Genomic DNA, 19,437 nt, shown 5'->3' on the forward strand with positions numbered 1-19,437 from the left:
CTAATGTAAATGATGAACCTGACGATTTTAAACCGTTGCGATGGATTGGAATGTTTCGTGTGCGATGTCGGGGCACAGACAGCATCGTTGGACTAACAATTCGGGGATTTCGTCAAATTAGCAAATAAGCAAAGTAAGCAGCATTAAAACGCCGTTTGTAACTCGGGATGAATAAAACATTCCATGACGAAGTAATAATCAGCAGCATCAGAACGCCGTTTGTATTTGGGGATCAAACAAACATTCCATGACGGTGTAGTAATCAGCAGTTTACCATGGCCCCCATTAAGCCTCCTTTTCGGAATCGCGCTGGTTCACCTTGGTTTCGGTTTGTTGTTTGAATACACGATTTAAGAGGCGGAAGGTAACTTTCTGTCCTTGTACACGAATAATTGTTCTTGTCATGTTTTTTTAAAGCTCCCTCTGCCGGGGTACTCGAAGTTACACGTAGCACGGCCTAGTCACTTGCGTCGCGCTCGTCGGTGCGACGTGGCCGAAATACCTGGGTCCGTGGAGCTTCCCGCCGATAACAGAGACCCTTGAACCCATCGTGCAGCTTTCTTGGGAGCATCAGCGACGCCATCGTTCGGAAACATTTTCCTTTTCCCAAATCGAACGGACCCGATTGGAAAGACCGGATCTCGGTTAGCAGTCCGTGGGGAGGCCTGCGTCAGCATCGCGTTCGGATATCAAGGCGAGACCGGTACGTCAGCAAGAGGGGGTCGAGCGATGCGCACTGGGTCCACTCTGGTCACCTGTTCGGACGTTGTTTGGAGGTTGTGGAATAACCGCCGCGGAATGTTGTTGGCTACCTGGTAGAGGTCCAGCGATCACTAATCACATAATGTTGGCTACCTGGTGGAGGTCCAGCGATCACTAATCACATAATGTTGGCTACCTGGTGGAGGTCCAGCGATCACTCATTACATAATGTTGGCTACCTGGTGGAGGTCGAGCGATCACTAATCACATAATGTTGTTGGCTACCTGGTGGAGGTCGAGCGATCACTCATTACATAATGTTGTTGGCTACCTGGTGGAGGTCGAGCGATCACTAATCACATGATGTTGGCTACCTGGTGGAGGTCCAGCGATCACTAATCACATAATGTTGTTGGCTACCTGGTGGAGGTCGAGCGATCACTCATCACATAATGTTGTTGGCTACCTGGTGGAGGTCGAGCGATCACTAATCACATGATGTTGTTGGCTACCTGGTGGAGGTCGAGCGATCACTAATCACATGATGTTGTTGGCTACCTGGTGGAGGTCGAGCGATCACTAATCACATGATGTTATTGGCTACCTGGTGGAGGTCGAGCGATCACTAATCACATCATGTTGTTGGCTACCTGGTGGAGGTCGACTGTCGAGCGATCACTAATCACATCATGTTGTTGGCTACCTGGTAGAGGTCCAGCGATCACTAATCACATAATGTTGGCTACCTGGTGGAGGTCCAGCGATCACTAATCACATAATGTTGGCTACCTGGTGGAGGTCCAGCGATCACTCATTACATAATGTTGGCTACCTGGTGGAGGTCGAGCGATCACTAATCACATAATGTTGTTGGCTACCTGGTGGAGGTCGAGCGATCACTCATTACATAATGTTGTTGGCTACCTGGTGGAGGTCGAGCGATCACTAATCACATGATGTTGTTGGCTACCTGGTGGAGGTCGAGCGATCACTAATCACATGATGTTATTGGCTACCTGGTGGAGGTCGAGCGATCACTAATCACATGATGTTGTTGGCTACCTGGTGGAGGTCGAGCGATCACTAATCACATCATGTTGTTGGCTACCTGGTAGAGGTCCAGCGATCACTCATTACATAATGTTGGCTACCTGGTGGAGGTCGAGCGATCACTAATCACATAATGTTGTTGGCTACCTGGTAGAGGTCCAGCGATCACTAATCACATCATGTTGTTGGCTACCTGGTGGAGGTCGAGCGATCACTCATTACATAATGTTGGCTACCTGGTGGAGGTCGAGCGATCACTCATTACATAATGTTGGCTACCTGGTGGAGGTCGAGCGATCACTCATTACATAATGTTGTTGGCTACCTGGTGGAGGTCCAGCGATCACTAATCACATAATGTTGTTGGCTACCTGGTGGAGGTCGAGCGATCACCAATCACATAATGTTGTTGGCTACCTGGTGGAGGTCCAGCGATCACTAATCACATAATGTTGTTGGCTACCTGGTGGAGGTCCAGCGATCACTAATCACATAATGTTGTTGGCTACCTGGTGGAGGTCTAGCGATCACGAATCACATAATGTTGTTGGCTACCTGGTAGAGGTCGAGCGATCACTAATCACATAATGTTGGCTACCTGGTAGAGGTCTAGCGATCACTCATTACATAATGTTGGCTACCTGGTGGAGGTCCAGCGATCACTAATCACATAATGTTGGCTACCTGGTGGAGGTCGAGCGATCACTCATTACATAATGTTGGCTACCTGGTGGAGGTCCAGCGATCACTAATCACATAATGTTGGCTACCTGGTGGAGGTCCAGCGATCACTCATTACATAATGTTGGCTACCTGGTGGAGGTCCAGCGATCACTAATCACATAATGTTGGCTACCTGGTGGAGGTCCAGCGATCACTAATCACATAATGTTGTTGGCTACCTGGTGGAGGTCTAGCGATCACTCATTACATAATGTTGGCTACCTGGTGGAGGTCCAGCGATCACTAATCACATAATGTTGGCTACCTGGTGGAGGTCGAGCGATCACTCATTACATAATGTTGTTGGCTACCTGGTGGAGGTCCAGCGATCACTAATCACATAATGTTGTTGGCTACCTGGTGGAGGTCTAGCGATCACTCATCACATAATGTTGTTGGCTACCTGGTGGAGGTCCAGCGATCACTAATCACATAATGTTGTTGGCTACCTGGTAGAGGTCGAGCGATCACCAATCACATAATGTTGTTGGCTACCTGGTAGAGGTCTAGCGATCACTAATCACAATGTTGTTGGCTACCTGGTGGAGGTCCAGCGATCACTAATTACATAATGTTGTTGGCTACCTGGTGGAGGTCCAGCGATCACTCATTACATAATGTTGGCTACCTGGTGGAGGTCCAGCGATCACTAATCACATAATGTTGGCTACCTGGTGGAGGTCCAGCGATCACTCATTACATAATGTTGGCTACCTGGTGGAGGTCCAGCGATCACTAATCACATAATGTTGGCTACCTGGTGGAGGTCCAGCGATCACTAATCACATAATGTTGTTGGCTACCTGGTGGAGGTCTAGCGATCACTCATTACATAATGTTGGCTACCTGGTGGAGGTCCAGCGATCACTAATCACATAATGTTGGCTACCTGGTGGAGGTCGAGCGATCACTCATTACATAATGTTGTTGGCTACCTGGTGGAGGTCCAGCGATCACTAATCACATAATGTTGTTGGCTACCTGGTGGAGGTCTAGCGATCACTCATCACATAATGTTGTTGGCTACCTGGTGGAGGTCCAGCGATCACTAATCACATAATGTTGTTGGCTACCTGGTAGAGGTCGAGCGATCACCAATCACATAATGTTGTTGGCTACCTGGTAGAGGTCTAGCGATCACTAATCACAATGTTGTTGGCTACCTGGTGGAGGTCCAGCGATCACTAATTACATAATGTTGTTGGCTACCTGGTGGAGGTCCAGCGATCACTAATTACATAATGTTGTTGGCTACCTGGTGGAGGTCCAGCGATCACTAATCACATAATGTTGTTGGCTACCTGGTGGAGGTCCAGCGATCACTAATCACATAATGTTGTTGGCTACCTGGTGGAGGTCTAGCGATCACGAATCACATAATGTTGTTGGCTACCTGGTAGAGGTCGAGCGATCACTAATCACATAATGTTGTTGGCTACCTGGTGGAGGTCTAGCGATCACTAATCACATAATGTTGTTGGCTACCTGGTGGAGGTCGAGCGATCACTAATCACATAATGTTGTTGGCTACCTGGTAGAGGTCGAGCGATCACTAATCACATAATGTTGTTGGCTACCTGGTGGAGGTCCAGCGATCACTCATTACATAATGTTGTTGGCTACCTGGTAGAGGTCTAGCGATCACTCATTACATAATCATAAAGTTGTTGGCTACCTGGTAGAGGTCTAACGATCACTAATTACATAATGTTGTTGGCTACCTGGTAGAGGTCTAGCGATCACGAATCACATAATGTTGTTGGCTACCTGGTAGAGGTCGAGCGATCACTAATCACATAATGTTGTTGGCTACCTGGTAGAGGTCGAGCGATCACTCATTACATAATGTTGTTGGCTACCTGGTAGAGGTCTAGCGATCACTCATTACATAATGTTGTTGGCTACCTCGTGGAGGTCTAGCGATCACTAATCACATAATGTTGTTGGCTACCTGGTGGAGGTCCAGCGATCACTAATCACATAATGTTGTTGGCTACCTGGTAGAGGTCTAGCGATCACTCATTACATAATGTTGTTGGCTACCTGGTAGAGGTCTAGCGATCACTCATTACATAATCATAAAGTTGTTGGCTACCTGGTAGAGGTCTAACGATCACTAATTACATAATGTTGTTGGCTACCTGGTAGAGGTCTAGCGATCACGAATCACATAATGTTGTTGGCTACCTGGTAGAGGTCGAGCGATCACTAATCACATAATGTTGTTGGCTACCTGGTAGAGGTCGAGCGATCACTAATCACATAATGTTGTTGGCTACCTGGTAGAGGTCTAGCGATCACTCATTACATAATGTTGTTGGCTACCTGGTGGAGGTCCAGCGATCACTCATTACATAATGTTGTTGGCTACCTGGTAGAGGTCGAGCGATCACTAATCACATAATGTTGTTGGCTACCTGGTGGAGGTCCAGCGATCACTCATTACATAATGTTGGCTACCTGGTAGAGGTCGAGCGATCACTAATCACATAATGTTGGCTACCTGGTGGAGGTCCAGCGATCACTCATTACATAATGTTGGCTGCCTGGTAGAGGTCGAGCGATCACTAATCACATAATGTTGTTGGCTACCTGGTAGAGGTCGAGCGATCACTAATCACATAATGTTGTTGGCTACCTGGTGGAGGTCTAGCGATCACTCATTACATAATCATAATGTTGTTGGCTACCTGGTAGAGGTCTAACGATCACTAATTACATAATGTTGTTGGCTACCTGGTAGAGGTCTAACGATCACTCATTACATAATCATAATGTTGTTGGCTACCTGGTAGAGGTCTAACGATCACTCATTACATAATCATAATGTTGTTGGCTACCTGGTAGAGGTCGAGCGATCACTAATCACATAATGTTGTTGGCTACCTGGTAGAGGTCGAGCGATCACTAATCACATAATGTTGTTGGCTACCTGGTGGAGGTCTAGCGATCACTCATTACATAATCATAATGTTGTTGGCTACCTGGTAGAGGTCTAACGATCACTAATTACATAATGTTGTTGGCTACCTGGTAGAGGTCTAACGATCACTAATTACATAATGTTGTTGGCTACCTGGTAGAGGTCGAGCGATCACTAATTACATAATGTTGTTGGCTACCTGGTGGAGATCGAGCAATCACATAATGTTGTTGGCTACCTGGTGGAGGTCCAGCGATCACGCATCACATAATGTTGTTGGCTACCTGGTGGAGATCTAGCGATCACTAATCACATAATGTTGTTGGCTACCTGGTGGAGGTCCAGCGATCACTCATTACATCATGTTGTTGGCTACCTGGTAGAGGTCCAGCGATCACTAATCACATAATGTTGTTGGCTACCTGGTGGAGGTCCAGCGATCACTAATCACATAATGTTGTTGGCTACCTGGTGGAGGTCTAGCGATCACTAATCACATAATGTTGTTGGCTACCTGGTGGAGGTCTAGCGATCACTAATCACATAATGTTGTTGGCTACCTGGTGGAGGTCTAGCGATCACTAATCACATAATGTTGTTGGCTACCTGGTGGAGGTCCAGCGATCACTAATCACATAATGTTGTTGGCTACCTGGTAGAGGTCCAGCGATCACAAATTACATAATGTTGTTGGCTACCTGGTGGAGGTCGAGCGATCACTAATCACATAATGTTGTTGGCTACCTGGTGGAGGTCCAGCGATCACTAATTACATACTGTTGTTGGCTACCTGGTGGAGGTCCAGCGATCACTAATTACATAATGTTGTTGGCTACCTGGTGGAGGTCCAGCGATCACTAATTACATAATGTTGTTGGCTACCTGGTAGAGGTCCAGCGATCACTAATCACATAATGTTGTTGGCTACCTGGTGGAGGTCCAGCGATCACTCATTACATAATGTTGTTGGCTACCTCGTGGAGGTCTAGCGATCACTAATCGCATAATGTTGTCGGCTACCTGGTGGAGGTCCAGCGATCACTCGTTACATAATGTTGTTGGCTACCTGGTGGAGGTCCAGCGATCACTAATCACATAATGTTGTTGGCTACCTTGTAGAGGTCGAGCGATCACTAATCACATAATGTTGTTGGCTACCTGGTAGAGGTCGAGCGATACCTAATCACATAATGTTGTTGGCTACCTGGTGGAGGTCTAGCGATCACTAATCACATAATGTTGTTGGCTACCTGGTAGAGGTCTAACGATCACTAATTACATAATGTTGTTGGCTACCTGGTAGAGGTCTAACGATCACTCATTACATAATCATAATGTTGTTGGCTACCTGGTAGAGGTCTAACGATCACTAATTACATAATGTTGTTGGCTACCTGGTAGAGGTCGAGCGATCACTAATTACATAATGTTGTTGGCTACCTGGTGGAGATCGAGCAATCACATAATGTTGTTGGCTACCTGGTGGAGGTCCAGCGATCACTAATCACATAATGTTGTTGGCTACCTGGTGGAGGTCCAGCGATCACTAATCACATAATGTTGTTGGCTACCTGGTGGAGGTCCAGCGATCACTAATCACATAATGTTGTTGGCTACCTGGTGGAGGTCTAGCGATCACTAATCACATAATGTTGTTGGCTACCTGGTGGAGGTCTAGCGATCACTAATCACATAATGTTGTTGGCTACCTGGTGGAGGTCCAGCGATCACTAATCACATAATGTTGTTGGCTACCTGGTAGAGGTCCAGCGATCACTAATCACATAATGTTGTTGGCTACCTGGTAGAGGTCCAGCGATCACAAATTACATAATGTTGGCTACCTGGTGGAGGTCAAGCGATCACTAATCACATAATGTTGTTGGCTACCTGGTGGAGGTCCAGCGATCACTAATTACATACTGTTGTTGGCTACCTGGTGGAGGTCCAGCGATCACTAAGTACATAATGTTGTTGGCTACCTGGTGGAGGTCCAGCGATCACTAATTACATAATGTTGTTGGCTACCTGGTAGAGGTCCAGCGATCACTAATTACATAATGTTGTTGGCTACCTGGTGGAGGTCCAGCGATCACTAATCACATAATGTTGTTGGCTACCTCGTGGAGGTCCAGCGATCACTCATTACATAATGTTGTTGGCTACCTGGTGGAGGTCTAGCGATCACTAATCGCATAATGTTGTCGGCTACCTGGTGGAGGTCCAGCGATCACTCGTTACATAATGTTGTTGGCTACCTGGTGGAGGTCCAGCGATCACTAATCACATAATGTTGTTGGCTACCTTGTAGAGGTCGAGCGATCACTAATCACATAATGTTGTTGGCTACCTGGTAGAGGTCGAGCGATGCCTAATCACATAATGTTGTTGGCTACCTGGTGGAGGTCTAGCGATCACTAATCACATAATGTTGTTGGCTACCTGGTAGAGGTCGAGCGATGCCTAATCACATAATGTTGTTGGCTACCTGGTGGAGGTCCAGCGATCACTAATCACATAATGTTGTTGGCTACCTGGTAGAGGTCTAGCGATCACTAATCACATAATGTTGTTGGCTACCTGGTAGAGGTCGAGCGATCACTAATCACATGATGTTGTTGGCTACCTGGTGGAGGTCCAGCGATCACTCATTACATAATGTTGTTGGCTACCTGGTGGAGGGCCAGCGATCACTAATCACATAATGTTGTTGGCTACCTGGTAGAGGTCGAGCGATCACTAATCACATAATGTTGTTGGCTACCTGGTAGAGGTCGAGCGATCACTAATCACATAATGTTGTTGGCTACCTGGTAGAGGTCGAGCGATCACTAATCACATAATGTTGTTGGCTACCTGGTGGAGGTCCAGCGATCACTCATTACATAATGTTGTTGGCTACCTGGTGGAGGGCCAGCGATCACTAATCACATAATGTTGTTGGCTACCTGGTAGAGGTCCAGCGATCACTAATCACATAATGTTGTTGGCTACCTGGTAGAGGTCGAGCGATCACTAATCACATAATGTTGGCTACCTGGTGGAGGTCTGGCGATCACTAATTACATAATGACTAATGTTGGCTACCTGGTGGAGGTCGAGCGATCACTAATCACATAATGTTGTTGGCTACCTGGTAGAGGTCGAGCGATCACTAATCACATGTTGTTGGCCACCTGGTAGAGGTCGAGCGATCACTAATCACATAATGTTGGCTACCTGGTAGAGGTCGCGCGATCACTAATCACATAATGTTGGCTACCTGGTGGAGGTCAAGCGAGCACTAATCACATGTTGGCTACCTGGTGGAGGTCAAGCGAGCACTAATCACATAATGTTGTTGGCTACCTGGTGGAGGTCAAGCGAGCACTAATCACATAATGTTGTTGGCTACCTGGTAGAGGTCTAGCGATCACAAATCACATAACGTTGTTGGCTACCTGGTAGAGGTCGAGCGATCACTAATCACATAATGTTGTTGGCTACCTGGTAGAGGTCTAGCGACCACTAATCACATCATGTTGTTGGCTACCTGGTAGAGGTCGAGCGATCACTAATCTCATAATGTTGTTGGCTACCTGGTCGAGGTCCAGCGATCACGAATCACATGTTGTTGGCTACCTGGTAGTAGAGGTCGAGCGATCACTAAACACATAATGTTGTTAGCTACCTGGTAGAGGTCTAGCGATCACTAATCACATGTTGGCTACCTGGTAGAGGTCGAGCGATCACTAATTACATGTTGCTGGCTACCTGGTAGTGGTCGAGCGATCACGATTCACATAATGTTGTTGGCTACCTGGTGGAGGTCCAGCGATCACTAATCACATGTTGTTGGCTACCTGGTAGAGGACGAGCGATCACTAATTACATGTTGTTGGCTACCTGGTAGAGGTCGAGCGATCACGATTCACATGTTGTTGGCTACCTGGTAGAGATCTAGCGATCACTAATCACATAATGTTGGCTACCTGGTAGAGGTCGAGTGATCACTAATCACATAATGTTGGCTACCTGGTAGAGGTCGAGCGATCACTAATCACATAATGTTGGCTACCTGGTAGAGGTCGAGTGATCACTAATCACATAATGTTGGCTACCTGGTAGAGGTCGAGCGATCATTAATCACATAATGTTGTTGGCTACCTGGTAGAGGTCGAGCGATCCCTAATCACCTGTTGTTGGCTACCTGGTAGAGGTCGAGCGATCACTATTCACATGTTGTTGGCTACCTGGTAGAGATCTTGCGATCACTAATCACATAATGTTGGCTACCTGGTAGAGGTCGAGCGATCACTAATCACATGTTGTTGGCCACCTGGTAGAGGTCGAGCGATCACTATTCACATAATGTTGGCTACCTGGTAGAGGTCGAGTGATCACTAATCACATAATGTTGGCTACCTGGTAGAGGTCGAGTGATCCCTAATCACCTGTTGTTGGCTACCTGGTAGAGGTCGAGCGATCACTATTCACATGTTGTTGGCTATCTGGTAGAGATCTTGCGATCACTAATCACATAATGTTGGCTACCTGTTAGAGGTCGCGCGATCACGAATCACATAATGTTGGCTACCTGGTAGAGGTCTAGCGACCACTAATCACATAATGTTGTTGGCTACCTGGTAGAGGTCGAGCGATGACTCATCACATAATGTTGTTGGCTACCTGGTAGATGTCGAGCGATCACTAATCACATAATGTTGGCTACCTGGTAGAGGTCTTGCGATCACTAATCACATGTTGTTGGCTACCTGGTGGAGGTCGAGCCACCACTAATCACATGTTGTTGGCTACCTGGTGGAGGTCGAGCGATCACTAATCCCATAATGTTGGCTTCCTGGTAGAGGTCTTGCGATCACTAATCACATAATGATGTTGGCTACCTGGTCGAGGTCTAGCGATCACTAATCACATAATGTTGTTGGCTACCTGGTAGAGGTCCAGCGATCACTAATCACATAATGTTGTTGGCTACCTGGTAGAGGTCGAGCGATCACCAATCACATAATGTTGTTGGCTACCTGGTAGATGTCGAACGATCACTAATTACATAATGTTGGCTACCTGGTAGAGATCGAGCGATCACCAATCACATAATGTTGTTGGCTACCTGGTAGATGTCGAGCGATCACTCATCACATAATGTTGGCTACCTGGAAGAGATCTAGCGATCACGAATCACATAATGTTGGCTTCCTGGTAGAGGTCTAGCGATCACTAATCACATGTTGGCTACCTGGTAGAGGTCGAGCGATCACTAATCACATAATGTTGTTGGCTACCTGGTGGAGGTCCAGCGATCACTAATGACATAATGTTGTTGGCTACCTGGTGGAGGTCGAGCAATCACTGATCACATAATGTTGTTGGCTACCTGGTGGAGGTCTAGCGATCACTCATCACATAATGTTGTTGGCTACCTGGTGGAGGTCCAGCGATCCCGAATCACATAATGTTGTTGGCTACCTGGTGGAGGTCGAGCGATCACTAATCACATAACGTTGGCTACCTGGTGGAGGTCTGTCGATCACTAATTACATAATGACTAATGTTGACTACCTGGTGGAGGTCTAGCGATCACCAATCACATAATGACTAATGTTGGCTACCTGGTAGAGGTCTAGTGATCACTCATCACATGTTGTTGGCTACCTGGTGGAGGTCTAGCGATCACCAATCACATAATGACTAATGTTGGCTACCTGGTAGAGGTCTAGTGATCACTCATCACATGTTGTTGGCTACCTGGTAGAGGTCTAGTGATCACGCATCACATGTTGTTGGCTACCTGGTGGAGATCTCGCGATCACTAATCACATAATGTTGTTGGCTACCTGGTCGAGGTCTAGCGATCACTAATCACATAATGTTGGCTACCTGGTGGAGGTCTAGAGATCACTAATCACATAATGTTGGCTACCTGGTAGAGGTCTAGCGATCACTAATCACATAATGTTGGCTACCTGGTAGAGGTCTAGCAATCACTCATTACATAATGTTGTTGGCTACTTGGTGGAGGTCTAGCGATCTCTAATCACATAATGTTGTTGGCTCCCTGGTGGAGGTCCAGCGATCACTAATCACATAATGTTGTTGGCTACCTGGTGGAGGTCGAGCGATCACTAAATCACATAATGTTGTTGGCTGCCTGGTAGAGGTCTAGCGATCACTAATCACATAATGTTGTTGGCTACCTGGTGGAGGTCTAGCGATCACTAATCACATAATGTTGTTGGCTACCTGGTGGAGGTCCAGCGATCACTAATTACATACTGTTGTTGGCTACCTGGTGGAGGTCCAGCGATCACTAAGTACATAATGTTGTTGGCTACCTGGTGGAGGTCCAGCGATCACTAATTACATAATGTTGTTGGCTACCTGGTAGAGGTCCAGCGATCACTAATTACATAATGTTGTTGGCTACCTGGTAGAGGTCGAGCGATCACTAATTACATAATGTTGTTGGCTACCTGGTGGAGATCGAGCAATCACATAATGTTGTTGGCTACCTGGTGGAGGTCCAGCGATCACGCATCACATAATGTTGTTGGCTACCTGGTGGAGATCTAGCGATCACTAATCACATAATGTTGTTGGCTACCTGGTGGAGGTCCAGCGATCACTCATTACATCATGTTGTTGGCTACCTGGTAGAGGTCCAGCGATCACTAATCACATAATGTTGTTGGCTACCTGGTGGAGGTCCAGCGATCACTAATCACATAATGTTGTTGGCTACCTGGTGGAGGTCTAGCGATCACTAATCACATAATGTTGTTGGCTACCTGGTGGAGGTCTAGCGATCACTAATCACATAATGTTGTTGGCTACCTGGTGGAGGTCTAGCGATCACTAATCACATAATGTTGTTGGCTACCTGGTGGAGGTCCAGCGATCACTAATCACATAATGTTGTTGGCTACCTGGTAGAGGTCCAGCGATCACAAATTACATAATGTTGTTGGCTACCTGGTGGAGGTCGAGCGATCACTAATCACATAATGTTGTTGGCTACCTGGTGGAGGTCCAGCGATCACTAATTACATACTGTTGTTGGCTACCTGGTGGAGGTCCAGCGATCACTAATTACATAATGTTGTTGGCTACCTGGTGGAGGTCCAGCGATCACTAATTACATAATGTTGTTGGCTACCTGGTAGAGGTCCAGCGATCACTAATCACATAATGTTGTTGGCTACCTGGTGGAGGTCCAGCGATCACTCATTACATAATGTTGTTGGCTACCTCGTGGAGGTCTAGCGATCACTAATCGCATAATGTTGTCGGCTACCTGGTGGAGGTCCAGCGATCACTCGTTACATAATGTTGTTGGCTACCTGGTGGAGGTCCAGCGATCACTAATCACATAATGTTGTTGGCTACCTTGTAGAGGTCGAGCGATCACTAATCACATAATGTTGTTGGCTACCTGGTAGAGGTCGAGCGATACCTAATCACATAATGTTGTTGGCTACCTGGTGGAGGTCTAGCGATCACTAATCACATAATGTTGTTGGCTACCTGGTAGAGGTCTAACGATCACTAATTACATAATGTTGTTGGCTACCTGGTAGAGGTCTAACGATCACTCATTACATAATCATAATGTTGTTGGCTACCTGGTAGAGGTCTAACGATCACTAATTACATAATGTTGTTGGCTACCTGGTAGAGGTCGAGCGATCACTAATTACATAATGTTGTTGGCTACCTGGTGGAGATCGAGCAATCACATAATGTTGTTGGCTACCTGGTGGAGGTCCAGCGATCACTAATCACATAATGTTGTTGGCTACCTGGTGGAGGTCCAGCGATCACTAATCACATAATGTTGTTGGCTACCTGGTGGAGGTCCAGCGATCACTAATCACATAATGTTGTTGGCTACCTGGTGGAGGTCTAGCGATCACTAATCACATAATGTTGTTGGCTACCTGGTGGAGGTCTAGCGATCACTAATCACATAATGTTGTTGGCTACCTGGTGGAGGTCCAGCGATCACTAATCACATAATGTTGTTGGCTACCTGGTAGAGGTCCAGCGATCACTAATCACATAATGTTGTTGGCTACCTGGTAGAGGTCCAGCGATCACAAATTACATAATGTTGGCTACCTGGTGGAGGTCAAGCGATCACTAATCACATAATGTTGTTGGCTACCTGGTGGAGGTCCAGCGATCACTAATTACATACTGTTGTTGGCTACCTGGTGGAGGTCCAGCGATCACTAAGTACATAATGTTGTTGGCTACCTGGTGGAGGTCCAGCGATCACTAATTACATAATGTTGTTGGCTACCTGGTAGAGGTCCAGCGATCACTAATTACATAATGTTGTTGGCTACCTGGTGGAGGTCCAGCGATCACTAATCACATAATGTTGTTGGCTACCTCGTGGAGGTCCAGCGATCACTCATTACATAATGTTGTTGGCTACCTGGTGGAGGTCTAGCGATCACTAATCGCATAATGTTGTCGGCTACCTGGTGGAGGTCCAGCGATCACTCGTTACATAATGTTGTTGGCTACCTGGTGGAGGTCCAGCGATCACTAATCACATAATGTTGTTGGCTACCTTGTAGAGGTCGAGCGATCACTAATCACATAATGTTGTTGGCTACCTGGTAGAGGTCGAGCGATGCCTAATCACATAATGTTGTTGGCTACCTGGTGGAGGTCTAGCGATCACTAATCACATAATGTTGTTGGCTACCTGGTAGAGGTCGAGCGATGCCTAATCACATAATGTTGTTGGCTACCTGGTGGAGGTCCAGCGATCACTAATCACATAATGTTGTTGGCTACCTGGTAGAGGTCTAGCGATCACTAATCACATAATGTTGTTGGCTACCTGGTAGAGGTCGAGCGATCACTAATCACATGATGTTGTTGGCTACCTGGTGGAGGTCCAGCGATCACTCATTACATAATGTTGTTGGCTACCTGGTGGAGGGCCAGCGATCACTAATCACATAATGTTGTTGGCTACCTGGTAGAGGTCGAGCGATCACTAATCACATAATGTTGTTGGCTACCTGGTAGAGGTCGAGCGATCACTAATCACATAATGTTGTTGGCTACCTGGTAGAGGTCGAGCGATCACTAATCACATAATGTTGTTGGCTACCTGGTGGAGGTCCAGCGATCACTCATTACATAATGTTGTTGGCTACCTGGTGGAGGGCCAGCGATCACTAATCACATAATGTTGTTGGCTACCTGGTAGAGGTCCAGCGATCACTAATCACATAATGTTGTTGGCTACCTGGTAGAGGTCGAGCGATCACTAATCACATAATGTTGGCTACCTGGTGGAGGTCTGGCGATCACTAATTACATAATGACTAATGTTGGCTACCTGGTGGAGGTCGAGCGATCACTAATCACATAATGTTGTTGGCTACCTGGTAGCGGTCGAGCGATCACTAATCACATGTTGTTGGCCACCTGGTAGAGGTCGAGCGATCACTAATCACATAATGTTGGCTACCTGGTAGAGGTCGCGCGATCACTAATCACATAATGTTGGCTACCTGGTGGAGGTCAAGCGAGCACTAATCACATGTTGGCTACCTGGTGGAGGTCAAGCGAGCACTAATCACATAATGTTGTTGGCTACCTGGTGGAGGTCAAGCGAGCACTAATCACATAATGTTGTTGGCTACCTGGTAGAGGTCTAGCGATCACAAATCACATAACGTTGTTGGCTACCTGGTAGAGGTCGAGCGATCACTAATCACATAATGTTGTTGGCTACCTGGTAGAGGTCTAGCGACCACTAATCACATCATGTTGTTGGCTACCTGGTAGAGGTCGAGCGATCACTAATCTCATAATGTTGTTGGCTACCTGGTCGAGGTCCAGCGATCACGAATCACATGTTGTTGGCTACCTGGTAGTAGAGGTCGAGCGATCACTAAACACATAATGTTGTTAGCTACCTGGTAGAGGTCTAGCGATCACTAATCACATGTTGGCTACCTGGTAGAGGTCGAGCGATCACTAATTACATGTTGCTGGCTACCTGGTAGTGGTCGAGCGATCACGATTCACATAATGTTGTTGGCTACCTGGTGGAGGTCCAGCGATCACTAATCACATGTTGTTGGCTACCTGGTAGAGGACGAGCGATCACTAATTACATGTTGTTGGCTACCTGGTAGAGGTCGAGCGATCACGATTCACATGTTGTTGGCTACCTGGTAGAGATCTAGCGATCACTAATCACATAATGTTGGCTACCTGGTAGAGGTCGAGTGATCACTAATCACATAATGTTGGCTACCTGGTAGAGGTCGAGCGATCACTAATCACATAATGTTGGCTACCTGGTAGAGGTCGAGTGATCACTAATCACATAATGTTGGCTACCTGGTAGAGGTCGAGCGATCATTAATCACATAATGTTGTTGGCTACCTGGTAGAGGTCGAGCGATCCCTAATCACCTGTTGTTGGCTACCTGGTAGAGGTCGAGCGATCACTATTCACATGTTGTTGGCTACCTGGTAGAGATCTTGCGATCACTAATCACATAATGTTGGCTACCTGGTAGAGGTCGAGCGATCACTAATCACATGTTGTTGGCCACCTGGTAGAGGTCGAGCGATCACTATTCACATAATGTTGGCTACCTGGTAGAGGTCGAGTGATCACTAATCACATAATGTTGGCTACCTGGTAGAGGTCGAGTGATCCCTAATCACCTGTTGTTGGCTACCTGGTAGAGGTCGAGCGATCACTATTCACATGTTGTTGGCTATCTGGTAGAGATCTTGCGATCACTAATCACATAATGTTGGCTACCTGTTAGAGGTCGCGCGATCACGAATCACATAATGTTGGCTACCTGGTAGAGGTCTAGCGACCACTAATCACATAATGTTGTTGGCTACCTGGTAGAGGTCGAGCGATGACTCATCACATAATGTTGTTGGCTACCTGGTAGATGTCGAGCGATCACTAATCACATAATGTTGGCTACCTGGTAGAGGTCTTGCGATCACTAATCACATGTTGTTGGCTACCTGGTGGAGGTCGAGCCACCACTAATCACATGTTGTTGGCTACCTGGTGGAGGTCGAGCGATCACTAATCCCATAATGTTGGCTTCCTGGTAGAGGTCTTGCGATCACTAATCACATAATGATGTTGGCTACCTGGTCGAGGTCTAGCGATCACTAATCACATAATGTTGTTGGCTACCTGGTAGAGGTCCAGCGATCACTAATCACATAATGTTGTTGGCTACCTGGTAGAGGTCGAGCGATCACCAATCACATAATGTTGTTGGCTACCTGGTAGATGTCGAACGATCACTAATTACATAATGTTGGCTACCTGGTAGAGATCGAGCGATCACCAATCACATAATGTTGTTGGCTACCTGGTAGATGTCGAGCGATCACTCATCACATAATGTTGGCTACCTGGAAGAGATCTAGCGATCACGAATCACATAATGTTGGCTTCCTGGTAGAGGTCTAGCGATCACTAATCACATGTTGGCTACCTGGTAGAGGTCGAGCGATCACTAATCACATAATGTTGTTGGCTACCTGGTGGAGGTCCAGCGATCACTAATCACATAATGTTGTTGGCTACCTGGTGGAGGTCGAGCAATCACTGATCACATAATGTTGTTGGCTACCTGGTGGAGGTCTAGCGATCACTCATCACATAATGTTGTTGGCTACCTGGTGGAGGTCCAGCGATCCCGAATCACATAATGTTGTTGGCTACCTGGTGGAGGTCGAGCGATCACTAATCACATAACGTTGGCTACCTGGTGGAGGTCTGTCGATCACTAATTACATAATGACTAATGTTGACTACCTGGTGGAGGTCTAGCGATCACCAATCACATAATGACTAATGTTGGCTACCTGGTAGAGGTCTAGTGATCACTCATCACATGTTGTTGGCTACCTGGTGGAGGTCTAGCGATCACCAATCACATAATGACTAATGTTGGCTACCTGGTAGAGGTCTAGTGATCACTCATCACATGTTGTTGGCTACCTGGTAGAGGTCTAGTGATCACGCATCACATGTTGTTGGCTACCTGGTGGAGATCTCGCGATCACTAATCACATAATGTTGTTGGCTACCTGGTCGAGGTCTAGCGATCACTAATCACATAATGTTGGCTACCTGGTGGAGGTCTAGAGATCACTAATCACATAATGTTGGCTACCTGGTAGAGGTCTAGCGATCACTAATCACATAATGTTGGCTACCTGGTAGAGGTCTAGCAATCACTCATTACATAATGTTGTTGGCTACTTGGTGGAGGTCTAGCGATCTCTAATCACATAATGTTGTTGGCTCCCTGGTGGAGGTCCAGCGATCACTAATCACATAATGTTGTTGGCTACCTGGTGGAGGTCGAGCGATCACTAAATCACATAATGTTGTTGGCTGCCTGGTAGAGGTCTAGCGATCACTAATCACATAATGTTGTTGGCTACCTGGTGGAGGTCTAGCGATCACTAATCACATAATGTTGTTGGCTACCTGGTGGAGGTCCAGCGATCACTAATTACATACTGTTGTTGGCTACCTGGTGGAGGTCCAGCGATCACTAAGTACATAATGTTGTTGGCTACCTGGTGGAGGTCCAGCGATCACTAATTACATAATGTTGTTGGCTACCTGGTAGAGGTCCAGCGATCACTAATTACATAATGTTGTTGGCTACCTGGTGGAGGTCCAGCGATCACTAATCACATAATGTTGTTGGCTACCTCGTGGAGGTCCAGCGATCACTCATTACATAATGTTGTTGGCTACCTGGTGGAGGTCTAGCGATCACTAATCGCATAATGTTGTCGGCTACCTGGTGGAGGTCCAGTGATCACTCGTTACATAATGTTGTTGGCTACCTGGTGGAGGTCCAGCGATCACTAATCACATAATGTTGTTGGCTACCTTGTAGAGGTCGAGCGATCACTAATCACATAATGTTGTTGGCTACCTGGTAGAGGTCGAGCGATGCCTAATCACATAATGTTGTTGGCTACCTGGTGGAGGTCTAGCGATCACTAATCACATAATGTTGTTGGCTACCTGGTAGAGGTCGAGCGATGCCTAATCACATAATGTTGTTGGCTACCTGGTGGAGGTCCAGCGATCACTAATCACATAATGTTGTTGGCTACCTGGTAGAGGTCTAGCGATCACTAATCACATAATGTTGTTGGCTACCTGGTAGAGGTCGAGCGATCACTAATCACATGATGTTGTTGGCTACCTGGTGGAGGTCCAGCGATCACTCATTACATAATGTTGTTGGCTACCTGGTGGAGGGCCAGCGATCACTAATCACATAATGTTGTTGGCTACCTGGTAGAGGTCGAGCGATCACTAATCACATAATGTTGTTGGCTACCTGGTAGAGGTCGAGCGATCACTAATCACATGTTGTTGGCCACCTGGTAGAGGTCGAGCGATCACTAATCACATAATGTTGGCTACCTGGTAGAGGTCGCGCGATCACTAATCACATAATGTTGGCTACCTGGTGGAGGTCAAGCGAGCACTAATCACATGTTGGCTACCTGGTGGAGGTCAAGCGAGCACTAATCACATAATGTTGTTGGCTACCTGGTGGAGGTCAAGCGAGCACTAATCACATAATGTTGTTGGCTACCTGGTAGAGGTCTAGCGATCACAAATCACATAACGTTGTTGGCTACCTGGTAGAGGTCGAGCGATCACTAATCACATAATGTTGTTGGCTACCTGGTAGAGGTCTAGCGACCACTAATCACATCATGTTGTTGGCTACCTGGTAGAGGTCGAGCGATCACTAATCTCATAATGTTGTTGGCTACCTGGTCGAGGTCCAGCGATCACGAATCACATGTTGTTGGCTACCTGGTAGTAGAGGTCGAGCGATCACTAAACACATAATGTTGTTAGCTACCTGGTAGAGGTCTAGCGATCACTAATCACATGTTGGCTACCTGGTAGAGGTCGAGCGATCACTAATTACATGTTGCTGGCTACCTGGTAGTGGTCGAGCGATCACGATTCA

At 46.8% G+C, this 19,437-nt stretch overlaps 1 protein-coding gene across 6 annotated transcripts in view; it reads left to right on the forward strand.

Moving 5' to 3' along the window:
* The first annotated feature begins 567 nt into the window (after window positions 1–567).
* Window positions 568–19,437, forward strand: part of LOC137415620 (uncharacterized) — a 171,190-nt gene continuing 152,320 nt past the window's right edge. For all 6 annotated transcript variants that reach the window (XM_078767782.1, XM_078767785.1, XM_078767783.1 and 3 more), the window contains exon 1: window positions 568–703. The gene's annotated coding sequence lies outside the window, so the exon portion shown is untranslated. The remainder of the gene's footprint in view (window positions 704–19,437) is intronic.

The sequence above is a fragment of the Myxine glutinosa genome, chromosome 13 (genome assembly GCF_964187855.1).
Source record: "Myxine glutinosa chromosome 13, kmMyxGlut1.1, whole genome shotgun sequence".
NCBI classification, from domain to species: Eukaryota; Metazoa; Chordata; class Myxini; order Myxiniformes; family Myxinidae; genus Myxine; species Myxine glutinosa.